We start from the raw sequence: 17955 nt of genomic DNA, 5'->3' as shown, positions 1-17955 counted from the left end.
ATCACCTTAAAATGGTGTTTGCATTGCTTGACAATAGGATCAAGTTACCATTTACTGAGCATAGTAATCAACCCCTTTCCGTGGAATCCTCTAATTCTGCAGGGTGAGCAGGGCAGAAATCACCTTCCTGGTTTTGGGGTTTTTTTTTGACAGAGTCACGCTCTGTCACCCAGGCTGGAGTGCAGTGGTGCGATCTCGGCTCACTGCAACCTCCGCCTCCCAGGTTCAAGCGATTCTCCTGCCTCAGCCTCCCGGGTAGCTGGGATTACAGGCACCTGCCAGCAAGCCCAGATAATTTTTGTATTGTTAGTAGAGGTGGGGTTTTGCCAACTGATTTCAATGGCCAGGCTGGTCTCAAACTGCTGACCTCAAGTGATCTGCTCTCCTTGGCCTTCCAAAGTGCAGGGATTACAGGGGTGAGCCACCATGCGTGACTCATCCATTCTTTTTTTTTTTTTTTTTTTTTTTTTTAAATTGAGATGAGATCTTGCTCTGTTGTTGAGGGTGGTCTCAAACTCCTAGCCTCCAGTGATCCTCCTGCCTCATCCTCCCAAAGCACTGGTGGTGTGAGGTACCATACCTGTCCACCTTCCCAGTTCTATAGGGAGATAGACAGAGGTCCTGAGAGGCAAAAGGACTTGCCCAAGGCACGGTATGACAAGTTAGTCATGATCAACCCAAGAAGGACTAGGGCTTGCCCGCTGTACCATAGAAACACACACAGCAACAGCTCCAATTTCATTTCTACTCTTCCAGCTTTCCTCTTCTGCTCTTCCAGCACTAAACTCTTAGTCATCCTTCCCCGTGGAAGAAGGCTGTGCATGGTATTTTGCTAGGACTCTCTCTAAGGCAAAGTCCCAGGCTAGAAAAAGCAATCAGGCTATCCATATGTGAAAGACACGCAGGCTCCTATTAGCAGAAACAATACAACGCCAGTGCCACAAATGTCTCATTTCAATAACACGCTAACAAAAATCCCATGACCTTCAGCAGTATAAGCCAGACCAACTTTGCAACAAAGAAAGCAGACCAGTAGGTTAAGAGGACCTTGCCAGCCGGCAAGGTGGAGTGCGACCTGGCATTTGAGAACATTGATCCGGCTGACCGTCAAGAGCAGCGCTGAGCCTGCAAATCCCAAGAGGTGAGTGATACCATCCTGAACAGCATACCCGGCGGCTGCCAGAGACTCAGCCCTCAGTCATTCCCGGACCCCGCACTCTGAGCTACGCTACCTCCAGCTCCCAAAGGGATACCCTGAGTCAACAGGTCGGACAGCCCGAGGGTGGCTCTTAGCAAGATGACGTGATCCATCATGTGTTCTCTCTACACCCAGGAACCTTAACCATTGTGAGAACCAGCTGGATGATAAACAGAGACCCCGGGAGGCTCCATCAAGACCCACACCTGTATTCACCAGCTGAACTTTCTGTGGCTCTCAACGAGAAATAAATTAAGAAAAGGACTGTTTTCTAAGATCTCGCCTGTCAAATGTGAACTAGGACCTCTAAAAGAGAGAAGAGAGCCAGGCGTCACTGGCTCACGCCTATAATCCCAGCACTTTGGGAGGCCAAGGTAGGCAGATCACGAGGTCAGGAGTTCGAGACCAGCCTGACCAACATGGTGAAACTCTATCTCTACTAAAAACACAAAAATTAGCCAGGTGTGGTGGCGCATGCCTGTAATCCCAGCTCCTCAGGAGGCTAAGGTAGGAGAATTGCTTGAACCCAGAAGGCGGAGGTTGCAATAAGCCAAGATCGCACCACTACACTCCAGCCTGGGTGACAGAGCGAGACTCCGTCTCAAAACAAAAAAAAAAAAAAAGAGAGAAAAGGATGCTATAACACGGATGAACCTTGAAAGCAAGCTAAGTGAAATAAGTCAGAATAAATAAACAAATACTGTCTGATTCCACATAGAAGAGGTATCTAGAGTAGTCAAATTCACAGACACAGAAAATGGAATGGCGGCTGCTAGAGACTCGGGGAAGGAGGAGTAAGGAGTTTAATTGGTACAGAGGTTCAGTTTTACAAGATGAAAAGAGTTCCGGAGGTTGGTTGTACAACGATGTAAATGCACTTAACATTACAGAATGCACACTTATAAAATAGTTAAGATGGTAAATTATATGTATTCTACCACAATTTTTTTTTGTTTTTCTTTTTGCAGTGGGGTCTTGCTCTGTCACACAGGCTGGAGTGTAGCGGCAAAATCTCGGTTCACTGCAGCCTCCACCTCCTGGACTCAAACGATCCTCCTGCCTCAGCCCCCAGAGTAGCTGGGACTACAGGGGCACACCACTATGCCTGGCTAAGTTTTTTTTTTTTTTCCAGGACAGGATCTCACTATGTTGCCCAGGCTGGTCCCAAACACCTGGGGTCAAGTGATCTGTGTACTTCAACCTAAAACATTTTTGTTAATATATAAAGAGATGAGTAGGGAGGGGAGGAGGGAGAGGAGTAGGGAGGGAAGAAGGAAGGGGGAGGAGGAAGAAAGAATGGAGAAATAGAGATGGTAAGAAGGACTCTGAAAAAGTGAATGAAAGCCTAAAGTGTGTGGGATGGGAAGAAAGGAAGAACATCTGAATGCCCCCTGTGGTCAGCTCTCTGCCAGAATGATCCACAGCACACAAAAAAGCAGAAAGCCCAAACCAACAGGGATGGGGTGGGGGGAGAAAATGGGTGTAGCAAGACCAGCCCATCCTGATTTAGCACCCCTGGAGGCCAGAGCTTACCCACTACTCTTAAGTAACTGAGCACAGAGTCCCATCATACTCTTAGCGCTGGAGATGGACTGTGATGGCAGTCCCTTCAGATGGGTGGCATCTACCAGCAGACTGCGTTTCCTCAGGAATAAAACAGTCAAGGTAGTTGTAACAAAGGGAGAATCACCCCCAAAAAATCCTTGAAATTCCATTGTTTTGCCTTATAACTGGGGATTAATCACCAGGAAATAATAGAAAACCAAATGTGACCTACGCCACACTGTAACGGGCTCTTTGGGTGAAGGATGTCAGTCGCTGGCGTTTGGAACCCAGGAACCAGAGCAGGCTGGACAGAGACGTGTGTGGGAAGCTTCACAAAATACCACTCACTGTTCGAGAAGCATCACTAAGAGCACAGATGAAAGTTCAGATTCTCGGGGACACTCTCGACACTTCTAACCTTCCAAATAAGTTTGAGTGTCCCGGCAATTAAAAGGGATCTCTGTGCCACAGGGTCTAATCCAGGGTGAAGTGGAGAGAGCGCGGGATTTGGACTCAGGAAATTTGTTTAAAACACAGACTGAAAGTCTTTTAACTCGTCAAAGTCTCAATTCCATGCCTGCAAGCCGGGACAAATGATAGCATCTAGTGTGTGAGAATAAAATGAGATGGTGGGTATGAAAAAAATGCTTTCTAGACTGCAAAAATCCCAGAGGTGGTTTTTCTTTTTGTTGTTTTTGGTTTTGAGACATAGTCTTGCTCTGTCTTTCAGGCTGGAGTGCAGTGATGTGATCTGGGCTCACTTCAACCTCTGCCTCCCAGGTTCAAGCAATTCTCCTGCCTTAGCCTCCCGAGTAGCTGAGATTACAGACACGCATCACCATGCCTGGCTACTTTTTGTGTTTTTAGTAGAGACATGGTTTCGCCATTGGCCAGGCTGGTCTTGAACTCCTGACCTCAAGTGATCCATCTGCCTTGGCCTCCCAAAGTGCTGGGATTGCAGGTGTGAGCCACCATGCCTGGCCCCAGTGGTAGTCTTGATTGCAAGCAAACCCCAGTTCACAGTTAACTGACACACTCAAGGCCACACAGCAACATTGTGGCCGTTGTCAGCTGGGCACCAGCACTTCCTACTAGACATCCTTAACTCTCCCAACTTGGCCCTTTTTTTCCATTCCTGTGATAGATGAGGTAACTGTACTTTTCTCTTCCTCTTTTCTTTAAGGATTCTTTGAGATGTTCTAATTGCAAATGTTTCTCAGTCTAAAGTAGCAACAGTTACTAAATATCCAAGAAGCAGCTTCACAGATATCACTTACTCTAAAGAATGCTAAAAAAAAAAAAAAAAAAAAAAAACTCTGTTAGCTCACCCCTGTCATCTCAGCACTTTTGGAGGTCCAGGCAGGAGGATCACTTGAGCCCAGGAGTTGGAGACCAGCCTGGGAAACATTAAAAATATAACATTTTTTTATTCTACAAAAAATAAACAAAATTAGCCCAGTGTGGTGCCATGTGCCTGTGGTCTCAGCTACTCAGGAGGCTGAGGTGGGTGGATCGCTTGAGCCCAGGAGTTCCAGAGCTGCAGTGAGCCTTAATCGCACCACTGCACTCCAGCCTGGGCAACAGAGCAAGACCCTATCTCAAGGAAAAAAAAAAAAAGCTCCATGCAGAATTCTGCAAAGATCCAAAGAGACAGAAAGAGACCAGGTAGAAACCTACCAAAAGTGGCCCATTTCAGAGGCTGACAGTTACTGAGAAGGCATGACTGAAGTGATCAGACCACAACCAGCTAGGCCCACAAACACGATAACTGAGAGTGTGGCAAGATTCCTCGGAGGGCAATATACCAATCATGGTAAGAAATGGAATTGCTCTGTAAACTTAGCCAAATGTTGAACCTGGAGACTCAACTGATTTCAAAGTTATCAGCCTGAACATAGTTATTATGTGCCCAATACCACCAGGACCCATGAGAATCTGACAGGTGGCAGCTGCTCTGGCACCAGATCTATTGTGCTTATTTTATTTTACTTTTAAACAATTAGAATTTTACTTTATTTCAGAGTAAGTTTACAGTTGAAAAATGATGTTTACTATCAACATTATACGAACAAAACTTTTATAGCAAAACCTTGGTATGTGAGCATTAATAATCCAAATACTATACCGACAAAGAAGATATTTTAAAAATGGAAAAGACATACTCCAAAGGCTATAATAGGCAACATATATATATGTACATATATACTTGTACTGGGTCCGTAAGCATTATATTATAATTCATTAAATGTGATCCAAGAAGTTGCAGATTTTTCAACACTACGTACTGAAAAGATACAAAGGACTATCATAACTTCTCTTAACATTGAAAAACACATGGGGCCGGGTGCGGTGGCTCACGCCTGTAATCCCAGTTGGGAGGCGCAAGTGGGCGGATCACTTGAGGCCAGGAGTTTGAGAACAGCCTGACCAACATGGCGAAACCCTGTCTGTACTAAAAATACAAAAATTAGTTGGTCATGGTGGTGTGTGCCTATAACCCTAGCTACTCAGGAGGCTGAGGCACGAGAATCGCTTGAACCCAGGAGGCAGAGGTTGCAGTGAGACGAGATCATGCCACTGTACTCCAGCCTGGGTGACACAGCGAAATTCCATCTCAAAAAACCTGAAAAGCTAAGTATATAGACACACACAAAAAAGGAAAGGAAAGGAAAAGGGAAAGGGAAAGTAAAGGAAAGGAAAAGCATGTACTATCAAGACTACAAAATCAGAGCAGAAAGCCAAACTAACAAATAATTCCTTAGGCTTTAGGAGAAGTAACACATCTATGGCTTTTCTCATGTTCATTTTTGTGACTGGTTAGCAAGTCTGGCAGGCAGAAAATAAAAAATTAGACTATAATAAAACATTAAAGACACCATTTAGAAGGCATCTGATATTTAACATGCTCAAAATTGGAAAACAGACACTGAGCTTGATTTTTGGGCAACACTGCGAGGTATTACATAGCAAAAACATTGTTTCTTCCCATCAATCTGTTGACATAAAAATCTGTGATGTAGAGAAGTTTTCAAATGACACAATAGAAAAACATATAAGATGAAGAATTAGAATTTATACTTTTGGTTTTTAGTAACTATAAAGAATATAGGTCTTTCAAGGACCAAGAAACTGAATTTGGTCCTTAATATGGAATGTTCTTACATCTTTTAAAAGCATGGGCTGAAATACGTACTCCTGCTGACAGCATATCCACACTGCCAAAGGTGAACATGTGGTCATAATAAGAAAAAAATCGTACATTTCTCAGGGCACACTACTACTACTACATCATATTGAAATTGTCTAGAAGACAAACATGTACATCTTTTTTTCAACAAGCAATTAAACATACATGGAAAACTGATTCGTGTAGTATTTTTACCTATCAGTTACTATGTTCATAATATGAGGTGAACAGACTTCTTTTTTTCCTCTTTAAATCCATAATGTTCACAAGTCACCATGTGGAACTAAAATCACATGCGCAAAGGCAAATCGTGAAGAAACGTTAAGTATTTCCAAATGCCCACGACGGCGTACCAGAAACGATGCTGTGTCTATAGCACGGAGTTGTTAGAGGCCAAAACTACAGCGGTAGGTGCTACTGCAACTTCCAGCTCTTCACTGCTGCTTGTTTGATGGAGGGACTCAGGTGAGCGGGGTGGGTCTCTCGGGAGGTTAGCCCATCATTTCTGCAGGTTCACTGACCAACTTGGATCCATCCCATGCTGTCTAACTGCTCAGGGACAGGAAATTCTCTGTCATTACCACCCTGACGAATAAGTATATTCATTTTGGATGATGTGATGCTCACAATCTCACAGTCTGACACATCTTCCCCGAGTTAGGTATGTATGGCAACCTTCGGTCTTATTAGTGGAAATTGCTGGTACTCTCCCCATTACCTGGATTTGAATGTCCTTGGAGTTGGTCGATTCCACAATGCCCATCACACTATCAAACACCCGACCAAACTTCTTACAGTTATCCACTGGAGTGGAGTTTACTTTCCCTTTCATCGGGAGAGTTGATTTTTCACATTTGAAAATGTAAGCCGCATGTTTCAGCTCAGTCTCTGAAATCACAAGGTCATTCCTGTCTTCTTGGTACTCTGCTCTCCATTTACTTCCTTCCAACTTGAACACGGGTGCATGTGTCTGGGAAGGATGAGGTTTGGGAGGTGTGGGACTTGGAGTGTGGCTTCTGGGGAGAGATGCAGTTTGCCCTCCGTGAGCCTGCAGGCTGGGATTCTTGTATAGACCTTCTGGTCATCTGTGACGTGCCAGAGCCCTGGTTCTGCCAGGTTAGGCTTCTCCTTGGTTAAGCCGGGTAAATAAAGCTGAGCATGAAGGAGAGGACTTTTCTTTTGTGTCTTCATTCTCAAAAAGTGGAGGGGCCCTGGAGGAGGTGGAGGAGGAGGATGTGGAGAAAGGTCAGGCCCTCAGGAGAGAACAGAAAGCGCTGATGTGGGCGCTGCAGGACCCGTTCTGCTCCACAAGAGGCCCGTGGTGTGGTGCTCCTTGATGCATGCTTGAAACTCACTCCAAATGTTCACATGACCTCACCCAATCCACACCCTGTAAATCGTGTGTTTGTAGCCCTTTAAGACTGTTAGTGGAAAAGGTGGCAGCATCACACATCTTGCTGACGTAAGGACCGGATTTGGGGGACACAGTTATGCAGTCAAGGGCAGGGAGGCTTTTGCTGACAGCCAAGAGATGACTAAACATGTTACTCCCTCGGTTTCTCTCTCGGAAGGTGTGGACTTCTGAATCTTTTCTGTTATGGGTTTCAGAAATGCAGCCATGCCTTCTCTTGGGGCTGTTGGTCTTGAGATGCCATCAGAAGGAAAGCCCCGTAACACCCTTTCTGCACGAGTCTCCATGTCACCAGCAAGGATCCTACTGTTCTTTAAAAACTCGGCCACCATGCTGTTCCTCAACTTATCAAAGGCTTCCACAGAGGGTGCCACACCTCCACTGACACTCTTGCCTACCCCACCATGCCCAGGGGGCCTGTGGAACTCTGTAGACAACGACTCCAGGTGGCTGACAGCCCACTCCAGCCTTTCCAGCAGTCCCTGCAAGTCTGCCATTCTGCTTTGCTGCCCTTGGGTCCTGTCCTCGGCAATGCAGATCTGTCGCTGGTCACTCGTGCCCTCTTCCCGTGGCCCTTATTGCGTTGTTTTAAATATACTGAAGTTTCACCACATTCCCCAAAGCCTGCCATGAAGCTGGGACTTCATTCCTTGAACACTGTTTGCGAACTGCTATTGACCTGCAGCAGGATTTCTTAACCTTAGCATTACTGACATTCTGGATTGGATAATTCTTGTCCTGGGGACGCTACACTGTGGATGGTAAGACGCTCAGCAGTCTTCCTGGACTCCCACACTAGACACCAGTGACACCACCTCATCAGATGTGACAACCAAAAATGTCTCCAGTTATTGCCATGTGTCCACTGGGGGATAAAACTGCTCCCAAATGAGAACCCAGGAACACTGGCCTCAATTTCTCCACTCATCAAGTCCCAAACCTCCCTCTCCACCTTTCGGCAGGCACCGCCACCTCCTCTTTTCTAAACCAAGGACATGCCCTTCCTTCCACCTCCGTTTGCTGGCTCCATTATTTCTGCCTGCGTGTGCATCTTCTTACTTGCCAAAGTAACATCTCTATTACCTTTCTTTTCCTCTGGTATCTTTCCTCCCTCCACTACCCCTTGTCTCTACTCACCTCCCCCTTCCCAGGACTGATGAGTTCTTATCTTAACCATTGCCACACATAAACTGGTGCCCTAGTCCTCCTTCTGGCTTCCATTATTCTTTCCTGCACTCACAAATCCCAAGAGCTGGGACCGACAGCCCAGCCTCCACTCCCTCATGTCACCACCACAATCCTCTTCCTGCCAGGGGTCACCTGGGTCCCCCAATTCCCCAGGTGTTATGGTTTGCATGTGTCCCTCCAAAATTCATGTGTTGCCAATGTAACAGTGTTAAGAGGTAGGGCCTTTAAAAGGTGATTAGGCCAGGAGGGCTCCTTCCTCATGGATGGGATTAGATGCCCATATAAAGAGGCTTAAAGGAGGGAGTCACCCCCCTTTGCTGCCTTCTGCCATGTGAAGACACAGTGCTCCTCTCCTCTGGAGGGTACAGCATTCAAGGCCCCATCTTGCAAGCAGCACTCACCAGACAATGAACCTACCGCAGCCTTGATCTTAGACTTTCCAGCCTCCATCATTGCGAGAGACACATTTCTATTGTTTGTAAATTACCCAGTTTGTGACAGCAGCACAAACAGACTAAGACTAGGGGTCACTGCCCTTGATGTCCCTCCAGCCTCTCTCCCCTCTGCACCGCATGACCTCCCGTGTGCACTCACATAAAGAGGCCTCTTTCTGGGTTATATATTTTTGACAATATCTCTCAAAAGTCCTTTCCACCATTAGCTACAGAACACCCTCCTAGTCCGGGTTCCGCTCCTCCCACTCTTCTTTCTGGACAGTTGGCTAGCTCTCTTTCCAGGCTCGGCCCCACCATCAGAGCGTTCCTAGAGTTCTAGCCCTCTCCTCTTTTTCTTCTCATGCTCTTTTCCTAGGAGAGTTCGTGGAAAGGTTGGGTTTGCCACTTCCCCACCACCGGCTGATTTCGTTTCCAGATGCTGGAGGGTATCTCCAGCGGGCGCTGCACAGAGCAGCTTTCAGCAGCCCCGTATCTGCTCAAACCAGAAGGCAGCTTCCCCGCTCTGCCTTGCTTGCCAGCTCCCAGGGCACGCTCTCCATGCTGCCCAGGATTTATCAGTGTCTGTGTTCGTTTGCTGGGGTTGCCATAACCAAGTGCCACAGACTGGGAGGTTTAAGCAACAGAAATTCCTCCTCTCACAGTCCTGGAGGGCAGAATTCCAAGACCAAGGGGTCACAGGGCTGGTTCCTTCAGAGAGCTATGGGGGAGAATCTGTTCCTGGCCTCCCTCGCAGCTGCTGGTTTTGCTGGTGTTCTCTGGCTTGCAGGAGCATCGCCCTGCCTTCATCTTTACACGGCATTCCCTGTGTGTGCAGCTGTCTTCAAATTCCCCCCTTTTCTAAGGACATTATCACGTTGAGTCGGGGGTCCACCCCGCTCCAGTGTGACCTCATCTTAACTAATGACATCCTGCAAGGACCTTATTGGAAATACGGGCACATTGGAAGGAAGGGCACATTCTGAGGAACTGGCAGTTAGGACGTCAACATACGAATGGGGTGGGGGAAAGCACAATTTGCCCCAGACAGTGGCTATCTCCCTTCCACACGCGGTCTCGCAGTCTCTCCCGGCTACACCGAGACACCTGTGGCTGTCTTTTCCTGCATCCCTAATACCTACTGCAGTGCTTGGAACCTGGCGGGCACAAATGTCTGTTGAGGGAAGTAAAGTTTATCCTTTAATTCAGCATTCCTCAAAGAACAAAAACAAGAAAAAAACCGACCCAGCCTTTGGTAATCATCTGGCAAATGCTCTAGTTCAAAATTCTGGAGGCTCTGACACCTTCCCCTCAGCTACGTCCTTGCCTCCAGTCCCCGTTGGGGCCCACGCGTTCTTCCCAAGGGCTCCTGCACTTTCCTTTCCTTTCTGCTTCTACTCCCAGGACTGGGGTCAGCTCAAGTTAAGAGGCCCTCTCCTGAATCCTAACAGGCCTCCCTGCCTCCGGCCTCCCTCCCCACAGCAGGCGGCCCTGCCTGACACCTCAGCAGCCTTCTCAAAGCACAGCATCTTCAGGTGCAGTCCCCAGGGTCTGCCAACTTGGAGAGGTGTCCAGAGTGCCATCGCGGGTGGGGGACTGGTATCAATGTCAACAAAGCCTTTCATTTTTTATGTGTCTCATACACCGAGTTTCCACGAGCGTCTGCATTCGAAGAGTTTGGTGGCTACAGAAATGTGAATGTGCCAGAGGCATCTGAACCACAGCAACTCCATCACGAATAGGGGCTGGGTAAAATGAGGCTGAGACCTGCTGGGCCGCCTACACAGATGGTGAAGGCATTCTGAGTCACAGGATGAGACAAGAGGTCGGCACAAGATGCAGGCCATAAAGACCCTGCTGATAAAACAGGTTGCATTAAAGCCAGCTGAAACCCACCGAACCAAGATGGCAATGAAAGTGACCTCTGGTCGTCCTCACTGCGACACTCCCACAGCGCCATGACAGTTTACAAATGCCATGGCAACGTCAGGAAGTTACCCTATATGGTCTAGAAAGGGGAGGCATGAATAATCCACCCCTTGTTCAGCATATCATCAAGAAATAACCATAAAAACAGGCAGCCAGCAGCCCTCGAGACTGCTCTGTATATGAAGTAGCCATCATTTTGTTCCTTTACTTTATTAACGAAGTTGCTTACACTTTACTCTATGGAATTGCCTTGAATTCTTTCTTGTGTGAGATCCAAGAATCCTCTCTTGGAGTCAGGATCGGGACGCCTTTCCTGTAACAAATGCTTACAGGGCAGGGTGAGAGCCGATCGGTACCGGTGCCCCTCAGAAGCCCTCCTGTTCCTTCCCAGCATGTCCCTCCTGCCCTCAATATGCCACCTGGCACAGGTCTCCAGAACACCCGCGCCCCAGAGGCTTCTCGGGCCCATGCAAACCCAGTCTCTCCCTCTGCTGCCTGAAATGCCCTAGACCCGTGTTCTCGTCACCTGTCACAGCTTATTCATCCTTTGAAGTTCAACTCGAATCCCAGGTACCCAGGACACCTTATCTGGTCACTCTCACCCTGCAACCTCTCCCTCCTCTGAATCCTTCTGGCAAATACCTTCTGTGCAGCTCATCTGGGAATTAATTGCACTCTGCAGTGTCTTCCCATTCTAATGCTTTATACCTTTAACCCACAGGTATGTGTGTCTCACCTTACCATGGCAGACGTCACGTGAGCAGAGGCTACCACTGACTCCTCTCTTAGAACCTGGCCAAGTTCACAACACGTGGAGGATGGCTGTCATTATTCTAAGTGATTCTGAAAAACAGTGGGAATGCTACCTGCACCTCCCACACAGAATGATCTCAAACACTAGATTTTTTTTTTCTTTTTTCTTTTTTTTTCTGAGGCAGGGTCTCACTCTGTTACTCTGTCACCCAGGCTGGAGTGCAATGGCACAATCACAGCTTACTGCAGCCTCAACCTCCCAGGCTCAGGCAATCCTCCCACCTCAGTCTCCTGAGTAGCTGGGACTACAGATGCATGCCACCATGCCTGGCTAATTTTTGCTTTTTTTTTTTTTTTGGAGAGACGGGGTCTGGCTATGTTGCCCAGGCTTGTCTTGAACTCCTAGGCTCAAGAGTTCCTCCTGCCTCAGCCTCCCAAAATACTGGGATTACAGAAATGAGCCACCATGCCCGGCCAAGATTTTTAAAACATCTCTTATACACAATTAAGTCTCTCACAAAGAAACTAGCCTATAGTAACACATCTTCTTCTACTATCGTCATCTCAAATAAAAACTCAAAAATCTTTAAAAATGGAAAGAAAATTATAAATCTCATCATTAATAGTAAGTAATAGATAAGGTCATTTGGATTCCTCTTTTCTGAGATTTCTTGATTCCTTAGGAACATTCCCACAGATAAATAACTAGATGAATACATGTATATTTTTTATAATATGGGATGCAAGTTCGAGTACATACTGAAAAAATTCTGCTTAAAACCATGGCTACAATTTTCGATGCATACAGCTTATGATACATCTCATGAACAGATGCAAAGGTGTTTATCATTATCTTTGTGCTACACAGTTTCTAATTTTACATATGAAAACCAAGGCATCATTCAGTATAAAGTACATTATTTGCATGATATATTTGCATTTGTAAAACACCCACATTTACTTTTACTGCTTAATAGGCTCTGATTTAAATGGGCCACTCTATATAAATGGAGCACACGGGTTCTCCACTCAATGGTGTTGATAAGAAAACTACTCCTTTTAGATGCAAATGAGCCTACTAATCACAATTAGAATGGTGGAGTAGAGGGAGGCAGAGCAGCTGGGCCAGGAGCTCCCAGTCTAGTAGGGCCAGTTTGGTTCTAGCTTCATCTCTGAGGCAGCAGCTTGGGACTTCCCCAGAGGACATCTGCCCAGAGGCCCCAGGGACAAACTCAACATTTCTCAAAGAAGTCTCGCTCTGTCGCCTAGGCTGGAGTGTAATGGCACGATTTTGGCTCCCTGCAACCTCCACCTCCTGTGTTCAAACGATTCTCCTGCCTCAGCCTCCCAAGTAGCTGGGATTACAGGTGCCTGCCGCCATGCCCAGCTAATTTTTGTATTTTTTAGTAGAGACAGGGTTTTGCCATGTTGGTCAGACTGGTCTCCCAACCCCTGACCTCAGGTCATCCACCTGCCTCGGCCTCCCAAAGTGCTGGGATTATAGACGTGAGCCACCACACCCAGCCTAAACTCAACATTTCTAAAGGGGCTGGAGGAGAGGAGAAACAGCTTCAGAATTCCGGCCTGCTGTGCTAGTGTGGATGAGTCTATCCATGGCCTTTGTTATTCCAAACCTGTCCAAAGGGCCAGATATGAAGCAATACAATTCAAACATAAGTGGAGTCATAGGAAGGAGAATAGCATTTTCAAAACTAACAGAGGAAAGGCAAGTAAAAGGAAAAGCTAAGTAACTATATAAGACATTACCCAGACTAATGCCACAGAGGCAGCTCAAGACACATCCCCTTAAAAGGGTGCAGCCATTGTGAAAAATAGTATGGTGGTTCCTAAAACAATTAAACATAGAATGCCATAAAATCTAACAGTTCCGATACTGGATATATACCCAAAAGAACGGAAAGCAGGGATTTAAGAGATACTTGTACACCCATGCTTATAGAAACATTATTCACATCTGGGTGCAGTGGCTCACGCCTATAATCCCAGCATTTTGGGAGGCTAAGGCAGGAGAACTGCTTGAGGCTAGGGGTTCGAGACCAGCCAGGGCTACCTAGAAAGACCCTGATTCTACAAAAAAAAAAAATTTTTTTTTAATCACCGGGTATGGTGGCACACACCTGCAGTCCCAGCTACTTGGGAACCTGAGGCAGGAGGATGGCTTGAGCCCAGGAGTTCAAGGTTACAGTGAGCTATAATCACACTACTGCACTCTGGCCTGGGTGACAGAGAGAGAACATGTCTCTAAAAGAACAAAACAACGAGAAGAAAAAAAGAAACATTATTCACAATAGCCAAGAGGAAGAATCAACCTAACTGTCCCTCAACGGATGCATGGATAGACAAAACGAGAGAATATTATTCAGCCTTTAAAAGGAAGGAGACGCTCACATACGTCATAACATGAACCTTGGGAACATTATGGTAAATGCAATAAGCCAGTCACAAAAAAGACAAACACTGTATGATTCCACTTATATAAGGTATCTAGAGTCATTAAATTCATAGATAGAAAGAGAATGGTGGTTGCCAGGAACTAGGTGGAGGGGAATGGGGGGAGTGGTTGTTTAATGAGTACAGGTTTCAGTTTTGGAAGATGAAAAAAAATCCTGTAGATGAGGGCAGTGCTGGCTGCACAGCAACTGAATATCTTTAATGTCACCGAACTGTAAACTTTAAAAATGGCTGGATGGTGCCACTGCACTCCAGCCTGGGCGACAGAACGAGACTCCATCTCAAAAAAAAAAAAAAAAAAAAAAAGGCTGGATGGTACATTTTATTTCATTTCATGTGTCTTTTACCACAATTTAATAAATAAATAATAGACAGATGACAGACAAACAGACATTTCCTAATGGCTGGTCAGACCGTACATAAGGCAGGTGATACCTCCGCTGCTCCACTGCCAGGCTCTAGAAATAACGGCTGGTTTCCCCACTCTCTTTTCTCTCACTCATCCATTCACTGAATAAACATGTTTTTACATTGCTATGAGGACCCTGTGACAGTTACCATCCTGTCCTCCAAGAGGCAGGGACATGGATGGCAAATTAGCTCAAGGATTCTGAGATGTACAGAGAAACCCCTGCAGCTGCCTTTGGATGCTTTGGTTACTATGCCAAGAATAAAACCAGACACTAGAATCTTCTGGACAATGCCCCTCTTGTTGGGTAGAATACACTGATAATCTCTTCCATGAGGCCCATGCTCATTTCTTGACCCTCTAATGAATCTTCTCTGAGCCCTGAAAGTGCTGCTGTGGGACTTTAATGCCAACTGTCCTGCCAGTTCTCCAGCTGCCTCCCTCAAAAAACTATAGATCCTCCAAAGGTGACATCTACCTTCTGGGTGCTCACACCCAGTATGTGCTCAATAAGTGCTGCTATGATCACAGCCTAGAAAGTAGCTGATATGGTTTGGCTGTGTCCCTACCCAAGTCTCACCTTGAATTGTAATAATCCCCAAGTGTCAAGGGTGGGGCCAGGTGGAGAGATTTGAATCATGGGGGCGTCTTCCCCCATACTATTCTCAAGGTAGTGAATACGTCTCACAAAATCCAATGGTTTTATAAATGGGTGTTCCCATGTACAACTCTCTTGCCTGCCACCAGGTAAGACGTGCCTTTGTTTCTCCTTTCCCTTCTGCCATGATTGTGAGGCCTCACCAGCCATGTGGAGCTGTGAGTCCATTAAACCTCTTTCCTTTACAAATTACCCAGTCTTGAATGTCTTTAGTAGCAGCATGAGTACAGACTAATACAGCAGCCCTTCGATATCTTCTCTTTGGTGCACTCCTGAGGAGCTGAAACCTGGAGGCTTTGCTCTATCCCATGGAATCTCTCCATCTCAGCCTCACTGATCCCCAAATATGAAAGCCAAGTCCATCAAGAAGCAGCTTGCCTCGGAGATGAAGATGATAGAAGATGGCCCTGGGATACCTTCTACACCTCCCACTCTGGCCATGCTGACCTCAGAGAGGGACCAGGTGGCTGAGTCTGGACTGGAGGGACTCTGAAACTGAGGAGGCCCAGCCACTCCCTCCTTCCTTTGGCAGTAGCTTCACGGAGGTCTTGACAATGGGACAAAGGGCTCCAGTACGACAGGTGGAACCAGCTGAGGACTAGACAATGTTAGTGTGGCTAGAGTGCTTGATCCAAAGACAGTGGCCAAACCTTACCTAAAATCCCCTCCATCAAGAGCAAACATACGGTGGGTAAAAACATCATTTCACCTTGAAGGGAATCACAAGGAAGCAAGAAGGCTGGCCACACCTGCATCTTTTGTCCCAGCACAGCAGTATCATTTTGAGGTGGTGACCAACAACCACACCCTGCCCTTATCTAATGTGAGTAACACAACCCCCTCATTACTCCATGAGCTGATACAACATTCAGCGGAAGTACCTCACTAATAAAGACAAAAGTCACTGTGACCTGTTTATCTTTCAGGATTTTAGAGATCAAGAAATGTACTTTTTTTTTTTTTTTTTTGGAGATGGAGTCTCACTCTGTCACCCAGGCTGGAGTGCAATGGCATGATCTCGGCTCACTGCAACCTCCACCTCCAGGGTTCAAGCGATTCCCCTGCCTCAGCCTCCCTAGTAGTTGGGATTACAGGCACCTGCCATTATGCCCAGATAATTTTTGTATTTTTGTAGAGACAGGGTTTCACTATGTTGGCCAGGCTGGTCTCGAACTCCTGACCTCAGGTGATCCGCCCTCCTCGGCCTCCCAAAGTGCTGGGATTACAGGCGTGAGCCACTGTGCCCAGCCAAGAAATGTATGTATTTTAATCCAAGTTTTTTGACAGTCTGGCTCCTGGTACTTCCTATGATGCTGAAAACCAGTCACAGACAAGAAAATAACCTATTTGTGGAAAAATTGTGATTTCCCTTGATTATTCATTTCCTCCCTTTGAGAGCTAGTCCCATCCCACAGTCCACCACAAAGATGAGAGACATAAACACTGATTTGGGAAAGCTGATGACATAGAAGGGACACCTCGATATAAATGCTGTATCAGGAAGAACTAATCCAGGCACTCAAATGCTAAAGTTGTATGTAATAGTGCAGATGTTTGTTTGCTTATTTGTTTATTTATTTATCTAAGACAGAGTCTCGCTCTATTGCTCAGGCTGGAGTGCAGTGGCACGATCTCAACTCACTCCAACCCCCGCCTCCAGGGTTCAAGCGATTCTCTTGCCTCAGCCTTCCAAGTAGCTGGGATTATAGGTGCCTGCCACCAGGCCTGGCTAATTTTTTTGTATTTTTTTTTAGTAGAGACGGGGTTTCACCAGGTTGGCCAGGCTGGTTTCAAACTCCTGACCTCAAGTGATCTGCCTGGCGAGCCTTCCAAAGTGATAGGATTATAGGTGTGAGCCACTGCACCCAGCCTCAGATGTTTATTTTTTACAAAACATTTTTCCTAAGGTTTATTGGATCCATTTATGGTTGGCTTCAAAGTGACAACGTGATTTTAAATTTCTAAAACGTAAGACACGCCTGTAATCCTACCATTTTGGGAGACTGAGGCAGGAATACTGCTTGAGCCCAGCAGTTTGAGACCAGCTTGGGTAACATAGGGAGATCCCATCTCTACAAAAGAAAAAAAAAAAAAAAATTAGCCAGGTGTGGTGACATGTACCTGCAGTCCCAGCTACTCAGGAGGCTGAAATGGGAGGATCACTTGAGCCCAGGAGCTTGAGGCTGCCATGAGCCATGATCCAGACTGGGTGACAGAGTGATACCCCATCTTAAAAAGAAAATCTGGTGGGGCTCAGTGGCTCATGCCTGTAATCCCAGCACTTTGAAAGGCTGAGGAGGGTGGATCATGAGGTGAGGAGTTCAAAACCAGCCTGGTCAAGATGGTGAAACCCCATCTCTACTAAATATACAAAAATTAGCCGGGCGCAGTGGCAGGCTCCTATAATCCCAGCTACTTGGGAGGCTGAGGTAGGAGAATCGCTTGAACCTGGGAGGCAGAGGTTGCAGTGAGCCGAGATCATGCCACTGCACTCCTGGGCGACAGAGTGAGACTCCGTCTCAAAAAAAAAAAGAAAAAAAATCCAAAAAGTAATCTCTTCTGTCTCCCAAGGCAACAAAGTACCGTGATAGGTATCAGCGCCTTAACCATGTCTTTGTCCTGATACTTGCAAATGAGCAAAAAGGCCTGGCCCAACCTCAGAGGTGCCCTGTCTACTCCCTCCTTTCCCGGTGACCTCTGGCCACCTCCTTGTACCAAGCTTTTGCTTGCTTGTGACTCTCTGCTGTTAGCAAACTGTCCCACGTGTCCCTCTC

The 17955-nt window shown here is 46.5% G+C and overlaps 1 protein-coding gene and 1 pseudogene across 7 annotated transcripts in view; both read right to left on the bottom strand.

Moving 5' to 3' along the window:
- FOXN3 (forkhead box N3) overlaps positions 1 to 17955 on the bottom strand; it is a 466737-nt gene that overhangs the window by 126840 nt on the left and 321942 nt on the right. The gene's annotated exons all lie outside the window — the stretch shown is intronic.
- LOC103886431 lies at positions 5405 to 11875 on the bottom strand (annotated as a pseudogene).

Source organism: Papio anubis, chromosome 7 (assembly GCF_008728515.1).
Source record: "Papio anubis isolate 15944 chromosome 7, Panubis1.0, whole genome shotgun sequence".
Taxonomy (NCBI): Eukaryota; Metazoa; Chordata; class Mammalia; order Primates; family Cercopithecidae; genus Papio; species Papio anubis.
The sequence above is the reverse complement of the archived record's forward strand: the minus strand, read 5'-3'. Positions and strand labels throughout refer to the sequence as shown.